General features: G+C 48.5%; 1 non-coding gene across 1 annotated transcript; it reads right to left on the bottom strand.

The window, feature by feature from the left end:
* Positions 1–10,604: 10,604 nt before the first annotated feature.
* LOC119457128 (U2 spliceosomal RNA) lies at positions 10,605–10,801 on the bottom strand. Its single transcript, XR_005193157.1, has one exon. It is a non-coding gene; the product is annotated as a U2 spliceosomal RNA (small nuclear RNA).
* Positions 10,802–20,026: the final 9,225 nt, after the last annotated feature.

The following is a 20,026-nucleotide window of genomic DNA, read 5'->3' as shown; positions in this document are numbered from 1 at the left end:
ACTTTGCGTTGACGTACGCAGCTAGTGTTTGTTGCAGAGAGGGCCCCTCCTTTATGCAATACAACTATATATTTTGTCGACTATCAATCAAGACACGCCCGCTCGTCGCTTTATCGCAGTGCTGCGAATGTGTGGAGCATCGGACGCATTTAAAGTTTGCAGCATTGGTCATCTGCGATGTCTCCACGAACTCGCAGTTAAGTCACCCGAGTTTTTACGTGTAGAAAACAAATATTCATGTTCGCAAACATCAGGTTGTACGTGAAAGTGAGCTTCCCACGAGCTTGCGACAAGGCAGGTGTGCACTTAAAATATGTATTGACCTTCTGTCAAAGTATCCAGGAGACAGGTATAATTTATGCATGAAATTGAAGTTATTATGTTGATCGACAACCATCGTGACAATACACGATTCGGAACTTACTAAGATAACACTCCCAAGGCTACATCTACTACACAACTTATCTCAAAAGGTGAATGAGAAACCAGTGCAGTGCTAGCCCAATTTGTAACAGCATTGCAAACGTTATCCGAAGACGTGGGTTTGAACCCTATGTGCGACAGGCTGTTTTCTTCCACTTTCATTACACTTTACTTTATCCTTTCTACATTTCCATTAGGACTATTTATTTAACCTACGCCTTGTTTGCTTTTGTTTTCCTTTCGGCTTTATATGACTGTGAGTAACTAACATTGGGCCACTATATATAAATACGAGGGCGGTTCCGGTGTGCCAATTTAGGAACATAACGACAAGTCATAAAATCTGGACGAGATGATGGGATAGAAACGGCGGCTTTGTTTCAAGGGTATTTCTCTTAAGATCTGAGCTGGTGGCTTCTATCCTTCGAGTGCTCTTGTCTTCATTTGTTTGGAGTGAACGTGTTTTGTCTCGAATTTGATTAGTACTTTGCTGCCTTTTTTTTCGCCCCGAGGTCTGTGGGAAAGGTTTTCGAGCATACACACCAATTCAGCATCGTATGCAGCTGAGTTATGTTATTGCGTTTGCCATATTCAAATACAAAAAACACGAAGAATTCATGGTGGAACTCACAACGTAAAAATTTTCCTGTGCTATGTGTTACCAAAAAAGAAAAAGCTCGCCGTACGGCCAAGCCACCACTAATATTATTTTAGGATAAGCTTGATGATGTCTTTTACCATGAAGTTTTAGCGAAACCATAACTGTTTCCTTTAACTCCCTCAGCAGTTTGGCCATTATGGATGCCTTTTTTACTGTTTCATTTTTTATTAGTTATTACAGTAAGCACGAGTTAAGTCGTATACGCTCGGTTTGAGCGGTGAATTAAATTTTATGCTTATAGTGTCAAATGACCCATTGAGCAAATTGCAGCTCCACTAACGTGAAACCTGGGGAGGTGCGAAGCATGCAGTTATGCACCGTTAATGGGCTCATACTGCCTTCAAGGGGTCCTGAACCACCCCTCGGGCTTGGTTAAATAACATAGTCCCCGCATAGCATACGCTGCTGCAAACATCTCAGACAAGTTTCGCTGTCCTACGCGGTGCGTGGAGCTCGTAAGCGGAGTGCGAAATCACCTTTCTCTCAAGCGCCCTCGTTTCAACAGAACCATGATCCCCACTCTCTTATGCGTGCTTTATTGCGCAATAAAGCACATTCCAATACGCGGCTACTATTCGTCGCTGCTGCCGGTTACACCGCGGCCGCCGCGGGGTGCCGCCACGAGTCCACTGGCTGCGGCTCTCTGAGGACAACCGCGTTTCGATAACGTTTAGCGCGGCGTTGGCAAAAAAAAAATCGGAAATTTGAACTGCGCGCCACGGTGACGTTTTGAAGGCGGATCGTTGTGGCCGCCGTAGCCTTCGCAGCGCAAAGCATTGAAAAAGGAAGGGGGTGCACAGCTTATGCTGTGTTTGATTGCGAATAACTCCGCTTCTGCTAAACGCATTGAAGTACTTTTTGCGGCACCGTATTTCTGAAAGAGCCTATGTTCACCTCAAATGTCTTTCTCCACTTCGATAAAGAGTGGTTCAGGGACCCTTTAAGCAATGGATCATAACCCCGTAAACGCGGCCTCCCCTTTACCACGACAGAAGAGAAGTGAAATTCTACGCTGGAATGATGATCGGCAAAGCAGCCCGCTGTGGAAGACGTCGACGATAACGAACGCGGGAGCGCTCGGCACGAGCGCGTGCCGAGCGCGAGCACGAGCCGCTTGCTTACCGTGACTACTACGGCGACGACGACGACAGGAGACGCGGATAGCCCGGGCGCTTAAGGCGCTTCGCACCTAAAAGGCAACAAATGTGAGAATTGGTGAGTGGCGGGATATTGGTACACTGAAATGAGCGCATACTAGTTCTGCATCATCAACTTGCCACACTCAATAATGGTTGAGAAGTGTTTGCACTTCGTTGTAAGCTGTGTCAGAACCGATACAACATTTCTCCTGTTTATGAGGAACAAAAGGACAACTTTTTCTACCCTTTCTCCTTCCCCACAGTACAGGGTAGCCAAGCGAAAATTTATTTTGTAACTGTTTCCTTTCTTTTCTTCTCATATCTTTCACAGCATCTCTTTTCGGCCTTATTTTACTTATACTTGAAAATTTAATTTTCATGTTCTGGCAATAATCGTGGCCTCTTTAGCGCATCTCGATATCTTTTTTTCATCCAGGAGTTGCCCAGTAGGGCGGTCTAGCGAAATGTCCTCTTTGTATGAACCCTTGGTACTCAAAAACGTTTATGAAATGAGCTCACTTCACATTAGGCAGTTCCTCAGTGCGCGGATTTACAAGGAGACATTTGCGTTTAACTTTTATATACGTATGGACATGTTTAACAATGAACAAGCCGCATTGCAATCGCTGTAGTTCAGAACCAATAACGATTGGCCGCTATTCATCAGCTAAGACAATTGATGATCAGCACGAAGTAGGGCGACTATTGATGGTAAGTTGGTCGCGCCGAAGCGTGGTTTAGTCTCTGAAGTGGGACTTTGATCTGATTGGATTTAATGCGTTTACACAAAAGGTGGAGTAATAAGCCGAAATAAAGAAGACAATATATTTAGTGTTGTCGTAACGTTGCGCGCGATGCAAGCTTTATGAGGTGACTGATCACTACCGAACATCATAGCTTATGGATAACTGCGAAACATTCACAGAAGTTTAAAGAAACGCTAAGTTTTCATGGCAAATCACAAAAGGAGTAAGGCAATCTTGTGCTGATTGGGATTTGCATTCATGCATCTGGCTTGTAGCAGCAGCTCTTACATAACGCAAATCACCCGTACTTGGAGTCGCGGCATTGCAGGCAAAGGCGTTTCGGCCAGCCTACAGCAAGCTATCGGCCAATCTCTACATTGCTCACTGTTTCGCTTTACTGGTGAGGGCAGGAGGCATTCGCGCTGTGATTGGCACAGCTCGGAATTGGCTAGAAGCTAAGTGCTGCGGATTCCCTTGGCCTGTAGTGTTGCATTAATTTTTTTACCTTCTCAATCCTCACCGGTGATCTCAAACGGTTGTTCAATGCCGGGCAATTTGTCTATGCGGATATTTACAACGCGTCTATGAAACTTTGCTTTGTCATGCTTTTATAAGATGTCGTGCTTGGGCGAAGCGTTTGCCGGCAAATCAAGCAAGGCTAGAGTCGCCTGCCGCCAGCGACGCCCTCCTCCTTATCCGGCGAGGCAGTACGACACTACAAAGCGCTGTCATAATGGAGCCATTAAAGATGAGACTTTCGTTGTGTCTTATCTGAGCGTTTTCGATATGACCCGCCAGCGCCATTTGACTAAGACTACGGCGACAACAGAGACGATTTGCAAAGTGGTAGGTGAGCACGACTTTGCTGAAGCTATCATTACCCAGCCTTCCAAGACCTGTGCCGATAGCCAACCGTTATGGCCGTCGTGACCGCGGCTCCGTATGATGGGACGTGCTCGCAGTGCGCGGGACGCTTTTCTCGAGTCACGTTTCGTTTCTGCAGTCGTCCCATTCTGCGCCGTGCGTCTGTGGCTGTAGTTCGATGCATCAATGCGCCAAATGGGTAGTGCGGGCCTGACGCACGGAACAATTCGAGTCCAAGTTACCGCTTGTTTTAATCGTTTAAATGACTCGGCAAAACAATTAATGAAATCATGATAATTTCTTGAAAAATGCATAAGTGACCCACACATTTTGTAAGCTAGTTGCAAAATGCTTATGCTTTTTTTTTTCAAAATTCTGCGTGGTCGGTATCCATAGTCTGGGCGTTTACGTAGACGTTGGCGTTTTCGAGCGTTAATTACCTCTTCTCCCCCCGTCTTTCCACTTTTCACCCAACAGTTTTGAATTGTCGCAAAAATATTCATAATCTGTTCTTACGAAGTTACAAGTGACATGTTCAACAGTTTTCCTGCGGCCTTCATTATGAAATGTAGCAATTCCTAAACTCACGGCGTTCACGTATACGCTTTTGGGTGGTTCTATTCGCAAAAATAGACAAAGATTGCAGCACCTATAGGATTTGTGTAGTTGGTATTTGCACTGACGTGATTCGCAAGTCCCATACTGGATTACTGTAAGTCACGTATCACCAAGCGGAGATGGTGTTTCGTGAATCACAGTGCAATTTTACAACCACAAACTTGTTTGCGAAAGGGAGCCGACCTAGTTCAATCCCAATAACTTAGGTGGTGAGGTGTTCTAAACGATAAACGAGTAAACGTTGAGCTTAGTGCAGGGAGACTCATAAACACTGAAGTTGGAATTGGTTAGGGCGCCACAACGATGGGGAGTGCAAAGCTAAGATCTTAATATCTTCTAGCGTAGCATTCTGTACACGATGCACGCTGATATTAGTAATTATGTCAAGGAGCACAGTAGTGTACTTAAAATACATTGTCTAACTAAACTATATTGTGTGCTAAGTTCATTCGAGAATGACTTCCCTGCTTTAATTCATGCCAGCCTAGTCCCTGCCAGAGCGGTTGTGCTTGTCGGCAGGTCGCGTTGTAGTTGACAGCTGAACTTTTCGCCACATCAGCGCATAATTTTATTTAGTTGCGATGGAAGCCAATTTGATGTTATGAAGAGAGACTGGGGGAAAGCGCTGGCACCGCAATAAGGTCACACTGACGAGGCAAAATTTCGTTGGCACTGCACCTAACTACTGATACCAGCTGCACGCACTGAAAGACCTCCAACATAGCAGACATAGCGACGGCTAGCGCGCAGACGAGACTCCCGTAATTGAAGCTGGTCACGAATCTTCGCTTGTCCGACTGCAGTGTACGACTGACGTGTGGCGCCTTGTTTCTCTCATGGGCATTGCTCCTATATATAAGCGTATGTCCTTTTTGTCGTGTTCTTGGTATTTTTTCTTGTGTAATATTCGTAAAAGGAAAGATTCAGCCAGGACATGTCCGCCTTGCGAAATATGGCGCAAATGAGGTAGGCGGAAACATTTTCACGTCTGCGTTTCTTGCTATTTCTGGAATCGTAAGAAACACAGTTCAAGACTCTGCAGTGGCGTATTACAAAGCCTCTGAGGGCACAATTGGGCGAGTGGGTCAAAGTTAATTTTTAAATCAGCGCAAAATGCGTGAAATAGACGGGAAGGTGTGTTTGGCTTGCGTACGTTTTCCTGTGCATTTCGTTCCTTTTGCTCGATCCTTTGCGAAATCTGTTATCTCATAATAAAGCGAGCCGATGGAGCTAGTTCGTTGTTACCTGCATCGCTCATGTGCTGGTTCGCGAGTATAGTTGTCAAGTTATGTAGGTTTTCGTTATGCAAGTTTTTACTGAATCACTTACTAGAGAAACTTCCCAGAAACAAAACCAATGGTTGATGAGCGCGATGGTTCTCAGCTGAGCTAGTGGGCTCATGCTTTCCGGGGAATCAGCAGACAGTTATTTTGACTAGACAAAAAGAGTGTGTCGTCTTCTTGTCGCTTTGTTGAAATAAGTGCCTTCTTATTTCGTGGTAAGGTTGATCAGCAAATCTATTATGTGAAAAAGTTCAGAGATTCCTGGGGCGCTATTTGAAGTACTGATAAATATTACCTGATGGCAGAGGACGTCAACGATTACGTTATATCCGCAATTTAATTGATGATTGCACAAGACATAGTAATTTTCCTATTGTAGATTTTCGCCACAGGCTCTAATAGCGGAATTCAAGCCAGCTACTGTCCGAATCATGCACGTTTAATTACAATTGTGCTACTCAAGGCCCATGCACAGTCCCATGATCCTAATCATCAGTCTACTCAATATAATTAGTCTTAATATATCTCCTTATCACTAAATGTGAGCAGAAATAAAATGAATTTTTGCTGAGTATTATCGAAAAGTGCACAAGAAACATTTCAGGGAAAAACCACACCTATGTTCAACGGAGATCTCTTCTTTAATGATGTCTAACGGCAGCATTTGTGAATAAGGATCCGCGTTTTCCAACAGCAGTTCGCACCGTACTACCCTGGCATTCGATTCAAAGCTCACCTGTAAACTCATACAAGTATCAGTCCCCCTTTTGCTTTCCGCGATCCCTCTTTCCCTCGAGCACTGATTTCACGGCAGCTATCAAAGGTGCCTCGTTGCAGCATTCCACTTGTTGCAGCTTTCAACGACATACAAGTGCTAAGTCGAAAAAGAAAACCTGCGAACATTCTGTGTGCGGACATTTCCCAACTGCAACACCGCGAAGACCCGAATGTGGCCTGCGTAACAAAAAAAAAAAAACTGCTTCAAGTTGTGCGGGAACTGTGACTCAAGTGCCATTATATGCAGCGAAGTTGGTTCCTCAGCAGGAGCGAGTATACATGTTTATTTCTTGGCTGAGTCCTGCACGCAATGGCGTTACCGTAGAGGTCGGTGTTTGCCGAGTCGTTGACCTGTCCTTTCTGCAGGTGCGTACATGCGCGTAACTGCCAACGACCTGTCTTTTTACCTCGGAGGTTCTGCCGTGCAATTTTGTATCCGTATTTATGTCGACGTTATTTTCTTGCTTTTATGGATCACTTCTAAGGCTTGTTGACACCCCACGTGCTTTGCGAGTGGAAGGAGATGGTTTGTTATGCTATACAAATATTTGGAATTCTTTCTTCCTAAGTGATATCTTCAAGAACGATGTTCTGTTTTAAACTTGCTCATTTTACACGAAAAAAAACGCATTTTGTTCTAATTATGCACATAAAGGGCATAAAAAGACAAACGAGTAAAGCCTAGATGTTAAGGAGGAAGGAATCTGCTTTGATATCCTCGTCGAAGGGATGAGGAGGGTTAAGGAGGCTGGCAAGATATCAATATTTCATGATTAGTAGTAACCACCTTTAATCTGTGAAACAGTATGTTTATCAGGACCATGCAGTCGTGCGGAACCATTATAGCTGGAAGGAAACCTTCGAATAAAAATAAATTGTTTGGAGCTCATAAGACAGAAACCTGCTAGTCATGAACGACAACACAGCGGTGTTTTTTTAAATCACATGCGTATGATAATTGGATCATGCCAGTACTCACGTATTGGTCAAAAATTTCGAGTATGGTGAGAGAGCTCGTGAAACTGGTACCGTAAACAACGAGCATGGAACGGTAGTTGAAAGGAAATTGCCTTAATCAAACTTGTTGTTGGCCTAGTTGGTACATGCTTCATACGATGAAAACGACGCAACCCACCAAGGAAAAGACAGGCGAAAGGAAAGGGCATCACTCGCAACTAACTTTATTCCTACAAACGCTGCGGCAAGGTTTACATCAGCCAAAGGGGCCGATGTGTTAATTACAGAGAGAGAGCATGAACGTTCCGTTAAGAATAACCTCTCGAAAGATTTACCTGTGCACTGCAAGTCCTTTAAGTGTAAGGCAAGATTTAAAATTGACAGCATTCTTGGTAGAAGCAACGAGGTGCGGGCACGAGTAATGTTGGAGACAAATTACATAAGAAGAAGAAAAAAGAAGATACCTGCATAGCCATACGTGAGTGGCGTTGCACGGTGCTAAGTTTGAATTTTTTAGATGCCTTTTACACTAGCACATGTATGATATTGACCGATCTTGGTATAATGCGCCAAACCTTGCCGCGTTTGTGTGGCCTGGCTGTATATTGCGATGTTTCCTGGGAATAAAGTTAGCTGCGAGTGACATTTTTTTAACACGAAAGTGTTTTATGCCGGGGTCCACCAAGACTTCACTGACGTATTTCCGTCACGGAAATACGTCATAGAACATAATACAAAGAAAGAAACCAGAAGAAAAAGTTCCACAAACATGCAAAATTTGGAAATCGAACCCACGACCTCTCGGTGCGCGACGATAGATCGCCGAGCGTTTAACCCATTGCGCCACAAACGCATTTGCAGAGAGCTACACAGACGCGCCTTATATATCTAACACTCCTCCGTGTACCCGCGCTCTTGCTCGGGGCGGTGCCGCCGCCTACGAGCAGAAAAAAGATGTCGCAGTTTCACCTGAAAGGCGAAGCATCAATTGCGATAGCAAATTTGAAGAGAGCTATACGGAGTAATGATAGCAGCTTTATCAGCTGTATAAACTTGGACATGCAGCAGCACCGGCAACACGCAGAACTGTTGTCGACGCCGTCGGCGTTTTGCCCGCGTTCGCTCAAAATGCGTACGGCGTTGGTGACTGTTGCCGGAGCCTCTGATATAAATAGGCACTTGGTGCCGCAGCTAAACGTCGCCTCCCTTCCGCCCCCCTTCCCCACGGCCTGTCGCGCGTCGGAAGAAGGCACGTTTGCTCTACATATATGGTGATTGTAGAGGAGGAAAGAGACGCCTACTTCTGCAGCCCTTAACGCGCAAAACAACGCAGAACAGCGCAGAACGCGCGTTTGTTCTCCGCCGTGCGTTCACTCCCCGTGAAAGCGCGCGTCCCTCGCGCCCTTTCACTCGCACATACAGCGTTCGGCCCGCGGCGACGATTTCATCTCCATTGACGTCATACGGAACCTCACGGCGACGGCGACGGCGACGCCGACGGCAGAAATCTGCTTTTGAGTGTCCATATAATTGCTATCGCAATAAAAGAGAAGTACTGCATTATGACACTAACGCGCACCGACAGTGAACGCTTCGGTGGTCTCAGCACTACGCCGCCTCGATGCCAGCATTCGAAGGGACGCTGGCATCAAGAAGCACTACCAACGCCACCTAGGTGGCGTTCACCGTACTCAGCACAGCGGAGCGTGGCCTCCGCAATTAGCTCTGAAAATGTTTCTGAAGTTGATCGCGGAGGCTGCAATTACGACGCGCTGTACGCGCTGATTTGACTCGGGGACGATTCAGTTACGTGCTTTGTCTTGCGCGTTGTATTAGTGTGTCAGTTACGTGCTTCGTCTTTCGCGTTGTGCTAGCGTGTGCAGCGTATTGCAGCTTCCATATGCACGACGGTTGCTCATGGTCATCGACGTTGATAGTCGTGATGGAGGAGACGTGCCACCAGGCGTCAGCGTGGGTGCATCAACGCCTAAGGGCGCTTTAGCCACAAAACACCAATAGACATTATATATCAATGTGCAATAAACATTACACTACTTCTGTGAAGACACGTTTCACTTTCGTGTTCTATACCGATTCCTATATAAGAGGGATCAACCACATTTTTTTCTTTTCTCCTGTCTTTTCCTTGGTGTGTTGCGTCACTTTCGTCGTATGAAGAAATGAAATTGTGGGGTTTAATGTCCAGAAACTGCACATTGGGTTTTGAAGGACGCCGTAGTGGAAAGTGCTGGAATAATTTTGACCACCTGTGGTTTTTTTTAACGTTCACCCAAAGAGGGGCGGGGGGGGGGGCGGGGTGCTGTGCACGAGGGTCCTATCATTCCGCCTCCATATAAATGCGACCGCCGTGGCCGCGACTTGAAGCCAAGGCCTTATTCTCAGCACCGCAACGTCACAGTCTCTGAGCTACCGTCAAAAAGCGTAATGCTGAGAGACAAGACAGTAGTGCGGGTTATAGGGGAAACCCAGGTATAAGATATTCTCATCGTCGAAGTCATCATCATCATCTTATGTGTTGTGTTTAGTGCTGTATAAAGACCTCTTTTAGTAATATCTATTTACCGCTGCCGAATATCGAGTCAACAGAAGGATGGTGGCGTTCTTGTTCTTCATTTCACGAAAACAAAATAGTATGCTCTAAAAAGTCAAAGCAAAGTGAATGTGAAATATACTAGAAAGGAACTTCAGGCTTCATAGTATATAGAACGTGGAAGTGCTGCCAATTTCATTGGCATCCATCGCATTGCGGCCAGCGGTGGTTGCTTTATCGTTTTGAACGCAATCATGTTCTCTTAGTGGCAGCCGTTAAGCCATACATTTAATTGGTTGCATATCCTACTGTAAGACAGTTTATCGCCACATGTGTAGCGAAGCGCGTGCTTTTCTCATTGATATTCTGATTTCCGTTGCAAAGGTCCATCTGTCGAGGCCTTGACTCATTTTGAGAGAATGAGAAGTGCGCTCTCCCGCCTGTTTCTCCTGAAGGTAATAGACCTTGGAATAAGCATTCAATAAATATTTGAAGGAAATTGATGTAGTCTTTATGTATATGTAGTTCATTTTACAGCGAAGCTTTATATAGCTAGTTTCCAGCGGATCGATGCCCGTAAATCAAAAACCGCGGGCCGATCCCGAAGATAGTTCCGGATCACCCGGCAAACCGGGCCGACCCACGGTGGAGGTGAAGCAGGCTTCAAGCAGTCCGCCAACTTGCAAAAATCGCTTTAATATATCGGGTCCAAATACAACCCGTACCAGATTTTAAGCTGATGAGAACAGACATTACCTTTCGATCCGCGTCGGCCATGTCAACGTTCACACCCTACACGTGTTCGCCATCCCGCGTATTCAAACTAGTGCCTACCAATCTGAGTTTCGTCTGTTTCCTGACGTCATGCTCTACGTAGGCTCCTTTCCTCAGTTCTGCTCTGACTGTGAAATGGGTAGGCCGCGTGTTGTACGGTCTGAAGAAGAACAGCTTGCCTACCAAGAACGACGGCATGAACAGAAAAGGGAATTGGTGCGGCGGCGGCTCAACGAGACCACGGACGATGAGCCGGCCACGGACGCCTAGCGTAAGCGTGCTGCCCATAAGGACCGCGAAGTGGAAAGAAATGTGAACCGTTCATGTGGCCCCGATCCCACAAACTTGCAAATTTTCACCCGAGCAACAGTCAATCACCACATACGCAGCTTCGCTGGTCATCCACCTTCACGGAGTGGAATGGCACTGAATTAAAAAAATATATTTGAAGCACAAATATGAGCGAAATCGGAATAATATATAAATGAATGCTCGATGTCTACCTATGGAAATTGGTAAGATGAAGAAAAAGTGGGCTAGAAGTAGCTGACTATGGAATCTCCTCATGCAAATGTTTACACTGATTTAAATGTTCATATATTCATATTGCATGTTAGGGGGCTGTGTCCAGGAATACAGCTGAGAACAGCACACATCAGCGGATGATCTAAACGAGCGCTCGGACATCCTTCTTCTCGGAAAAGTCACTGTCCTCCAAGATATCACAGCTTATTCCTTTGCATCAATCCAATTTATTGCAACTTAGATTTTATTTGCAAATATCAAATTACTACCCACGCGCACTGCCTGAATCAGGCAAATTGATACCAACAACGCGAACTGGTGAATTTCCGGGAAATTAAGAGCGCGCAAGAACTGCCTCTGCGAAAAGAAAGAAAGCTGGAACAATGACGTAACACCCCGTACGCCCTCCGCTCTTACATAACAAGACAGGCGAGAAAGTCTCTGGTTGGCAATGGTCAACGTAATGGGAAAGGTTTGTTGCTAATGTGAGGGTAGCTCGCCTCCTCGCATCATCGCCTAGCGATGTGTTGTTTCATACTATCACAAGAGCCTTCCTTCAAGAATACTTGGTATAAAGTACTTTAGGATCGTCGTTCTTTCAACTTCTCTGTAAAGAGCAATGCGATCATGTATGGAAAGCGTGCTTCACCTCAGTAACATAATTGAGACGGAGAAACAACCTTACAGTGGAAAGCCAGCAAGCAAGTAGGCTAAGCTAAGCTAAGACTGAAATCAAGCTTCAGTGAAATAATCATGAGTAAAAAAAAAACAAAGTGTCATAATGTTAACATGTTGCCAGCCCATCTTCCTGCTTGGCAAAAAACACGAAGGAGGGGGGGGGGGGGGGGCTGGAAGTAGGAGGCATTGCAGAAACAGCGTAGGTAACGAGTTTCATGGCCTAATTTTCACATATATTCTTCAATTATTCATTTGGCGTTGTTTTGTCGGGCGTCTTATCTCTAGTGTAGAGAGGCACTCTAGTGTAATTAATTAGAGCGTAGAGCACTGCAACGAGAGGTTACACAGCGCAGGCAACACAGGCACACGGCTTCGACCAACTCGTCGTCGTCGTCTTTCTTGAAGCAGTGCATACTGCTCGTTCTTCTTCAGTACAATTATCTCCCCGGAGAAAAGGAGCCGTCCCGCCGACCTACGGGCAGGAGAGCACAGGGGGGTCGAAATAAGGCTTTAGCCGCTGAACGTGCACGATTTCGCGCCCTCGGCGGCGCTTATCCGAAGGTGGCTCAAGGGGTTCTATCATGTAGTTCACAGGAGACGTTTGACTGACCACACGGTAGGGACCCTGGTACTTGGAAACGAGTTTCGCTGAAAGTCCAGGGCTGGTGGCGGGAACCCAAAGCCAGACTAGTGAGTCAGGAGCATAGGGTGCAGGAGAGGCGGAAGTATCCCAACGGTGCTTCTGTCGCTGCTGGTCTTCCGTAGTAAATGTGCGGGCGAGCTGTCGGCACTCTTCCGCGTGTGCAGCAGCTTCGGACAGGGTAGTAGACTCCGTTGTGTCAGGGCGATACGGGAGGATGGTATCCATTGTGCAGGAAGGCTCGCGTCCGTAAAGAAGAAAGAACGGGGAAAATCCCGTAGTGGTCTGTGTGGCGGTGTTGTAAGCATACGTCACGAAGGGTAGAACGCGGTCCCAATTGGTCTGGTCAGATGCGACGTACATGGATAACATGTCGCCAAGAGTGCGGTTAAAGCGCTCAGTCATCCCATTAGTCTGCGGGTGGTATGCAGTAGTGGTGCGGTGAATGACGTGGCATTCCTTGAGTAGGGCTTCTATAACCTCAGAGAGAAACACACGGCCTCTGTCGCTGAGCAATTCTCTGGGGGCTCCATGGCGAAGTATGATGTTACGCAGAAGGAACCATGCAACATCACGCGCAGATGCGCTGGGCAGAGGCGAAGTTTCCGCGTAACGCGTTAGATGGTCTATTGCCACAATCACCCAGCGGTTGCCGTCTGAAGTACTCGGCAGGGGCCCGTAAAGATCAACTCCGACGCGGTCAAAGGCGCGTCCTGGGCAAGGCAAGGGTTGCAATGGGGCAGCTGAAGAACAAGGGGTATTCTTGCGGCGTTGGCAAGCGAGGCAGGAGCGCACATATCGGCGGACGAATCGGTACATTCCGCGCCAGTAATAACGGAGTCGCAGGCGCGCGTACGTTTTTAGTACTCCTGCATGCGCGCATTGCGGGTCATCGTGAAACGCTGCACATATGTCCGAACGTAGATGCCGTGGGACCACGAGTAACCATTTGCGGCCGTCCGAGAGGTAGTTACGGCGGTAAAGGAGTCCGTCACGAACAGCGAAGTGGTGTGCTTGGCGACGCAGTGTACGGTCAGAAGAAGGCGCTGATGGGTTGGACAGAAAAGCCAGCATAGAGACAATCCATCGATCTTTCTGCTGCTCCGAAAGCATGTCCGTAGCGGTGAGGGAGGACTCGCATATCGGTACCTTCGAATAATTGGGCTGGCCTGGCATAGGGGAGCGGGACAGGGCATCCGCGTCCGTATGTTTACGGCCAGAGCGGTACAGCACTCGAATGTCGTACTCTTGGAGGCGGAGCGCCCATCGAGCGAGTCGACCTGAAGGGTCTCTTAAGGACGACAGCCAGCAGAGGGCATGATGGTCAGTTATTACGTCGAATGGGCGGCCGTAGAGGTAAGGGCGGAATTTAGTTATGGCCCAAATGATAGCCAAGCATTCTTTTTCTGTAACGGAATAGTTGGCTTCCGCTTTCGTCAGAGCGCGGCTGGCGTAAGCAACGACGTATTCATCGAAGCCAGTCTTTCGTTGCGCAAGAACAGCGCCAATGCCGACACCACTAGCATCCGTGTGAATTTCTGTCGGTGCGCTGGGGTCGAAATGACGGAGAATCGGGGGTGAGGTTAGAAGACGACGCAGCGTCGTGAATGCGGCATCGCAAAGTGGCGACCAGGCCGAGAGGTCATGGTTACCCGCGAGAAGCTGCGTCAAAGGCGCTATTATGGTGGCGAAGTTGCGGATGAAACGGCGAAAGTATGAGCACAATCCGATGAAGCTGCGGAGTTCTGTGGTGGTCTTTGGTCGTGCGAATTCGGCGACTGCTTGGAGTTTGGTAGGATCTGGAAGCACACCATCTTTCGAAACAACGTGGCCAAGGATGACTAGCTGTCGGGCGGCGAAGCGGCACTTCTTGATGTTGAGCTGGAGTCCAGCATCGGCGAGGCAAGTGAGAACGCGTTCGAGTCGGAGCAGGTGAGAAGAAAAGTCCGGGGAAAAGATGACAATGTCATCGAGGTAACAAAGGCATGTCTGCCATTTGAGGCCGCGGAGGATGTTATCCATCATTCTTTCAAATGTGGCAGGCGCATTGCACAGGCCAAAGGGCATCACGGTAAATTCATATAAGCCGTCAGGCGTAACGAATACCGTTTTCGGGCGATCTGACTCAGCCACCGGGACTTGCCAGTAACCAGATCGTAAGTCTAAGGACGAAAAGAATTCAGCGCCTTGGAGGCAGTCTAGTGCGTCGTCGATACGGGGGAGAGGATAGACATCTTTCCGGGTTATTTTGTTCAGGCGTCGATAGTCCACACAAAAACGAATTGTCCCATCTTTCTTTTTCACCAGCACTACTGGAGAGGCCCAAGGACTGTGGGAAGGCTGTATCACGCCGCGTTGAAGCATGTCGCCTACGTGCTCGTCGATGACACGGCGCTCCGTCGCGGACACACGGTATGGACGCTGTCGTAGTGGGACATGGCTACCGGTGTCGATGTGATGAACGACTGTAGCTGTACGCCCTAAACATTGTTGTTGGTGGTCAAAAGAAGTGCGAAATCGGGTAAGGAGGTCGACGATCTGCGCGCGCTGACTCGGAGTGAGCTGCGGATCAATACACCGAGCAAACGTTCTGTCACATGCTGGCTCAGACGTAGAGACAGGAAGAGCCATGGCGTCAACCTGAAGAGGAGTCGAGTCATCAGGCACATCGTAGAGAAAGTTCGGTTCGAATTCGTCAGCAGACCCGAGGCACTCGCCATGTCGTAGGCTTGATGGACACGAAAACGGATTCGTAACGTAAAGCGCGCTGGAGCTCTGGCGAATGGGAAGGATGGCGAAGGGAAGCAAGAAGGGATGACGGCGTGCAGCAAGTTTCTATGGCGTGAAGAGAACTGTAGAATCGTAGAAAGCAGCACAGGAAACGGGCACAAGGGCGGTAGAGAAAGCAGGGATATCGGTGTCGGCGGCGACGAACACTCTAGCAGAAGAAAGAGGCAAATCTTCAGAAAGACTTCCGCAAAATGGAGTCAGCGCAAGTTCTGCACGGGCACAATCAATAACTGCGCGATTAGAAGAGAGGAAGTCCCATCCTAGAATGATGGCATGAGAGCAGCGGGGAAGAACAACAAACTCAATGTGATATAAACTGTCTTGTATGGCGACACGGACGGTGCAAGTTCCTACAGGCTCAATTGGCTCAGCGCTTGCTGTACGTAGCGAAATAGCGGAAAACGGCGTCGCGATCTTTCGGAGCGTACGGCAAAGCTGGTCGGCAATCACTGACACCGCGGCACCGGTGTCGACAAGCGCGTGAACAGCGATACCTTCCGCATAAACTTCAATGACGTTCGCAGGGGATAAGCGAGGGCTTGAGCAGTTCGATGAGATCGCAGTTCTTGCCTCCGGAACTGCGCCTTTTAGTTTTCCTCCACAGCGGGGGGGGGGGGGGGGGGGGGGGCGGCGGACAAGGGGGGACAGGGAACGTCGACGGGGAGAGGGAGACCGACGAGTGGTGAAACTTCGAGGAGCAGGAGACGAGGAAGCGAAGTGCAGAACAGGTGGAACATAGCGGGGCTGAGAGTCAGGTGTATTCCCTTGGGGTCTCGCAGTATCGGGAGGGTACCAACCCCGCCGGCGGCAAAATCGTGCCACGTGGCCAGCAAAGCCACACGCGTAGCAGATCGGCCGATTGTCCTGGGTACGCCACGGATTGTGAACAGGGGGCCCAGGCTGGGGTGCACAATGTTGAGCCGGACGTAGGGGCTGCGGAGGCGCGCAGAAGTCGCTTCTGGGCACGTAGTTTGCAGCTGCAGAAGGCGACGCGTAGAAGCCGCTTGCGGGCGTGTAGTGTGAAACTGCAGGCGGAGGTCTTGGACTGGCAACGACGGCAGCGTACGTGAGCGGAACCGGCGCTGGAGGTGGCTGATGAGCGAGAGGTAGTGCGTCGCTCACTTGGTCGTGTATGACCCGACGTAGTGCCGGAGACAAGGAGGACTCAGACGACCGGGTAGCAGGCAAAAGGGACAGTTGACGCGCCACTTCCTCTCGAACAAATTGTTTGACTTGGTCGAGGAACGCGGAGTGGGCGGGAGCAGCATTGAAACTGTCGGTGAGGGCCGAAATCGTGTCGTCCGGCGCGGCAGCTCGGCGCGTAGTGAGGCGTTGTTTGCGGAGCTCGTCGTAGCTCTGGCACAGGGTGATCACCTCGTCAACCGTTCGAGGATTTTTCGCCAAGAGCATCTGGAAGGCATCATCGTCGATGCCTTTCATGACATTCTTTATCTTTTCACTTTCTGGCATAGTGGGGTTGAAGCGCCGACAAAGGTCAACGACATCTTCAATGTAGCTGGTGAAGTTTTCACCCTTTTGCTGAGCGCGACCACGCAAGCGTTGTTCCGCACGAAGCTTTCGCACAGCAGGGCGACCGAAGACCTCTTTGAAATAATTAGTAAAAGCAGTCCAGGTGGTAAGGTCGGATTCATGATTCCGGAACCAGAGATGAGCGACTCCAGAAAGATAGAAGTTGACGTTAGTCAGCTTATCCTTGTCGTCCCATTTGTTGTGCGCACTTACGCGGGCGTATGAGGAGAGCCAATCCTCGACGTCATGATCGTCGGCGCCACTGAAGACAGGAGGATCGCGGTGGCGTAGGGCACCGGAGCAGACAACAGGCGAAGCCTGGGGAGGATCGGGCTGTTCGGCGTCCTCAGGCATGGCAGAGACGGGAGGGAGCGTCCGGCTGCGGAGTTCCAGGTCGGTAAAGGGCCCAGCACTTCCACCAAATGTAGAGAGGCACTCTAGTGTAATTAATTAGAGCGTAGAGCACTGCAACGAGAGGTTACACAGCGCAGGCAACACAGGCACACGGCTTCGACCAACTCGTCGTCGTCGTCTTTCTTGAAGCAGTGCATACTGCTCGTTCTTCTTCAGTACACTAGATATTCTTTTAACAGCGAAGTTAAGCCAGTCGTAATTTGTGGTGCGTGCCAAGAAACTGCCGCGCCGTAGCCATGACAACCAGGAGAAGGAGACCGCGTGCGTTCGCACGTGGTCTTTTCCTTGCCAACTTTTTGCCTTCTCGACCCCCGCCTCTCTCCTCTCCGCGGCACGCTGAGCCAGGAGAAAAAAAAAAGTTGTCGCAGTTTCACCTGAAAGGCGAAGCATCAATTGCGATAGCAAACTTCTAGAGAGCTATACGGAGTAATGATATTAGCCTTATGAGCTGTATAAACTTGGCCATGCAGCAGCATCGGCAACACGCAGAACTGTTGTCGACGCCATCGGCGTTTTGCCCGCGTTCGCTCAAAGTGCGTGCGGCGTTGGTGACTGTTGCCGGAGCCTCTGATATAAATAGGCACTGCGTGCCGCAGCTAAACATCGCCTGCCTTCCCTCCCCCTCCCCCACGGCCTCTCGCTCGTCGGAAGAAGGCGCGTTTGCTCTACATACATGGTGATTGTGAAGGAGAACAGAGACGCCTACTTCTGCAGCCCTTAAGCGAGCATGGCGCAGAACGCGCGTTTGTTCTCCGCCGTGGGTTCCCTCCCCGTGAAAGACGCGCCCCTCGCGCCCTTTTACTCGCACATAGAGCGTTCGGGAAGATTACCTCCTTAGATTACCTTATCTGTGCACAAGCGTTTGAAAATGAAAAACACAGGGGATCGCGAAGTGCGAGACAAAATAATGGCGCTGAGCCGTGCTCCCTCAAGGGCTGCAGAAGATAGCGCCAACCTTTCCCTTTCCCTCAAGAACCACTTACCCGGCGACGATTTCTTCTCCAAATGACGTCATACGGAACCTCACGGCGACGGTGACGGCGACGGCGACGCCGACGGCAGAAATCTGCTTTTGAGTGTCCATATAATTGCTATCGCAATAAAAGACGAAAGCTTGCACTAGGCCACGCAAAGCTCAAGACACAGCGTAGCTGGCCGATTGATATCGAGTGGCTAGCCTCCAACGCGTTCGGCGTCGGCAAGCAGCAGCGTTCTTAGCACTGCATGTGCCAACCTTGGTTAGCCTGCCTGCGTTTGTGGCATGCCAGGAACGCTGGCGCTCGTAGGCGCCGATGAGTCCAGCTAGTCACGTGAAATGTTGTGAAAGGGAAGGTAGCTCCGAAAATGATTGCTCGAGAATACCTTCCTACATGCTTAGTTAAGTTAAACTAAGTTAAGACCTAGCAGCAACCAAGTTAATACCTAGCAGTAGCAGCCAGTAAGCTTCGCTGTGCCTAAGCTTTGCGCGACCGAGTGCAAACTTGCCAGATTTTATTTGTATTGCCTTTGCACAAGCAAACAAAACTGTTGAGCTCTTATAATGAAAATGCATGAGTTATCTTATTGAGATTGTCCTTCTTGTGAGGAAATATTCATGGCCCTTCATTTTCCGCGCCACCTGGACGCAGGAAACGGCTAAAAGCACAGGGCACATGACACAGTGTTCACCTTTATTTCGCACGATATGTTAAGGAATCATGCTTAGTTCGTAATTGCTTCTTCGTCGAGTCAGTTAGGCCTTTCTCAGGTTTGTCACAATCTAATGAACACAGCTTTTTTTTTTGCATGTTGGGGTCCAAGCGTATGCCATTTGTGCAAAAAATAAGTTCATGGTGAGAGATAAATTCTTGTGCGTGATATTTTTTGATAAAAAATAGACGACACGTAGGTGTTTGTTCAGATAAGTTGCTTACAACACCGTAGAAAAAAAAACGGAAAGTGAAATTAAAAATCTCGCATATTCTCCAGCGCCTTCTCTCCGGCACCCACTGAATCCGGCACCCACGCGGAATGTCTTTTCAATCATTCGGTTGTGTAGAGTAAGCGTTATAATGAAGGATGAAAGCCGTAATTTATAAACTCTCCCTTGTGCATTACTGTTACTTCCTGGCTAGTTTACTTCGAACATCTGGTGTCAATTATGGTAATGTTTTGTGAATTTGGAGACTTCTGTTTTATGAATCACACACCCTCCAACGAGCAAGAACACGGGCGCCGTTCTATAGACCAGATATCTTGCTCTCGCCCATCCGTTTAGAGCAGGTGAATTTAATCTCTAACCAAGTCACCAGTTGTCTGTTCATCCCGCGCTGGGCGGCCAATGTGGTAATGAAGTAGCTGACAACAAAACCATGGTGAGCGAACAATGACGGCAAGCATGTGATAAGAAGGAGCTGTGCGTTATTGCGGTTGTTCTGTTCCTCTTTCCGCCAGTTCTCATAATCCGCGCCAAAAGACGGTGGCCCTCTAGAAACGCTGCAAATTCTGGTCTAAACGTGCACTTATTTTCTATCTACTTCCCTGCCTTTCGCGTCTCATTTATCTATCTCTCATCTAGCTACTGTCACATTCGTGCGTCCATATCCGAAACCAACAAAAATATTGAATTAACATCGGGTATGACCACCTCCTTCTCCTCATATTTGTTGTTCAAGAT

Source organism: Dermacentor silvarum, chromosome 6 (assembly GCF_013339745.2).
Source record: "Dermacentor silvarum isolate Dsil-2018 chromosome 6, BIME_Dsil_1.4, whole genome shotgun sequence".
NCBI lineage: Eukaryota > Metazoa > Arthropoda > Arachnida > Ixodida > Ixodidae > Dermacentor > Dermacentor silvarum.
The sequence above is the reverse complement of the archived record's forward strand: the minus strand, read 5'-3'. Positions and strand labels throughout refer to the sequence as shown.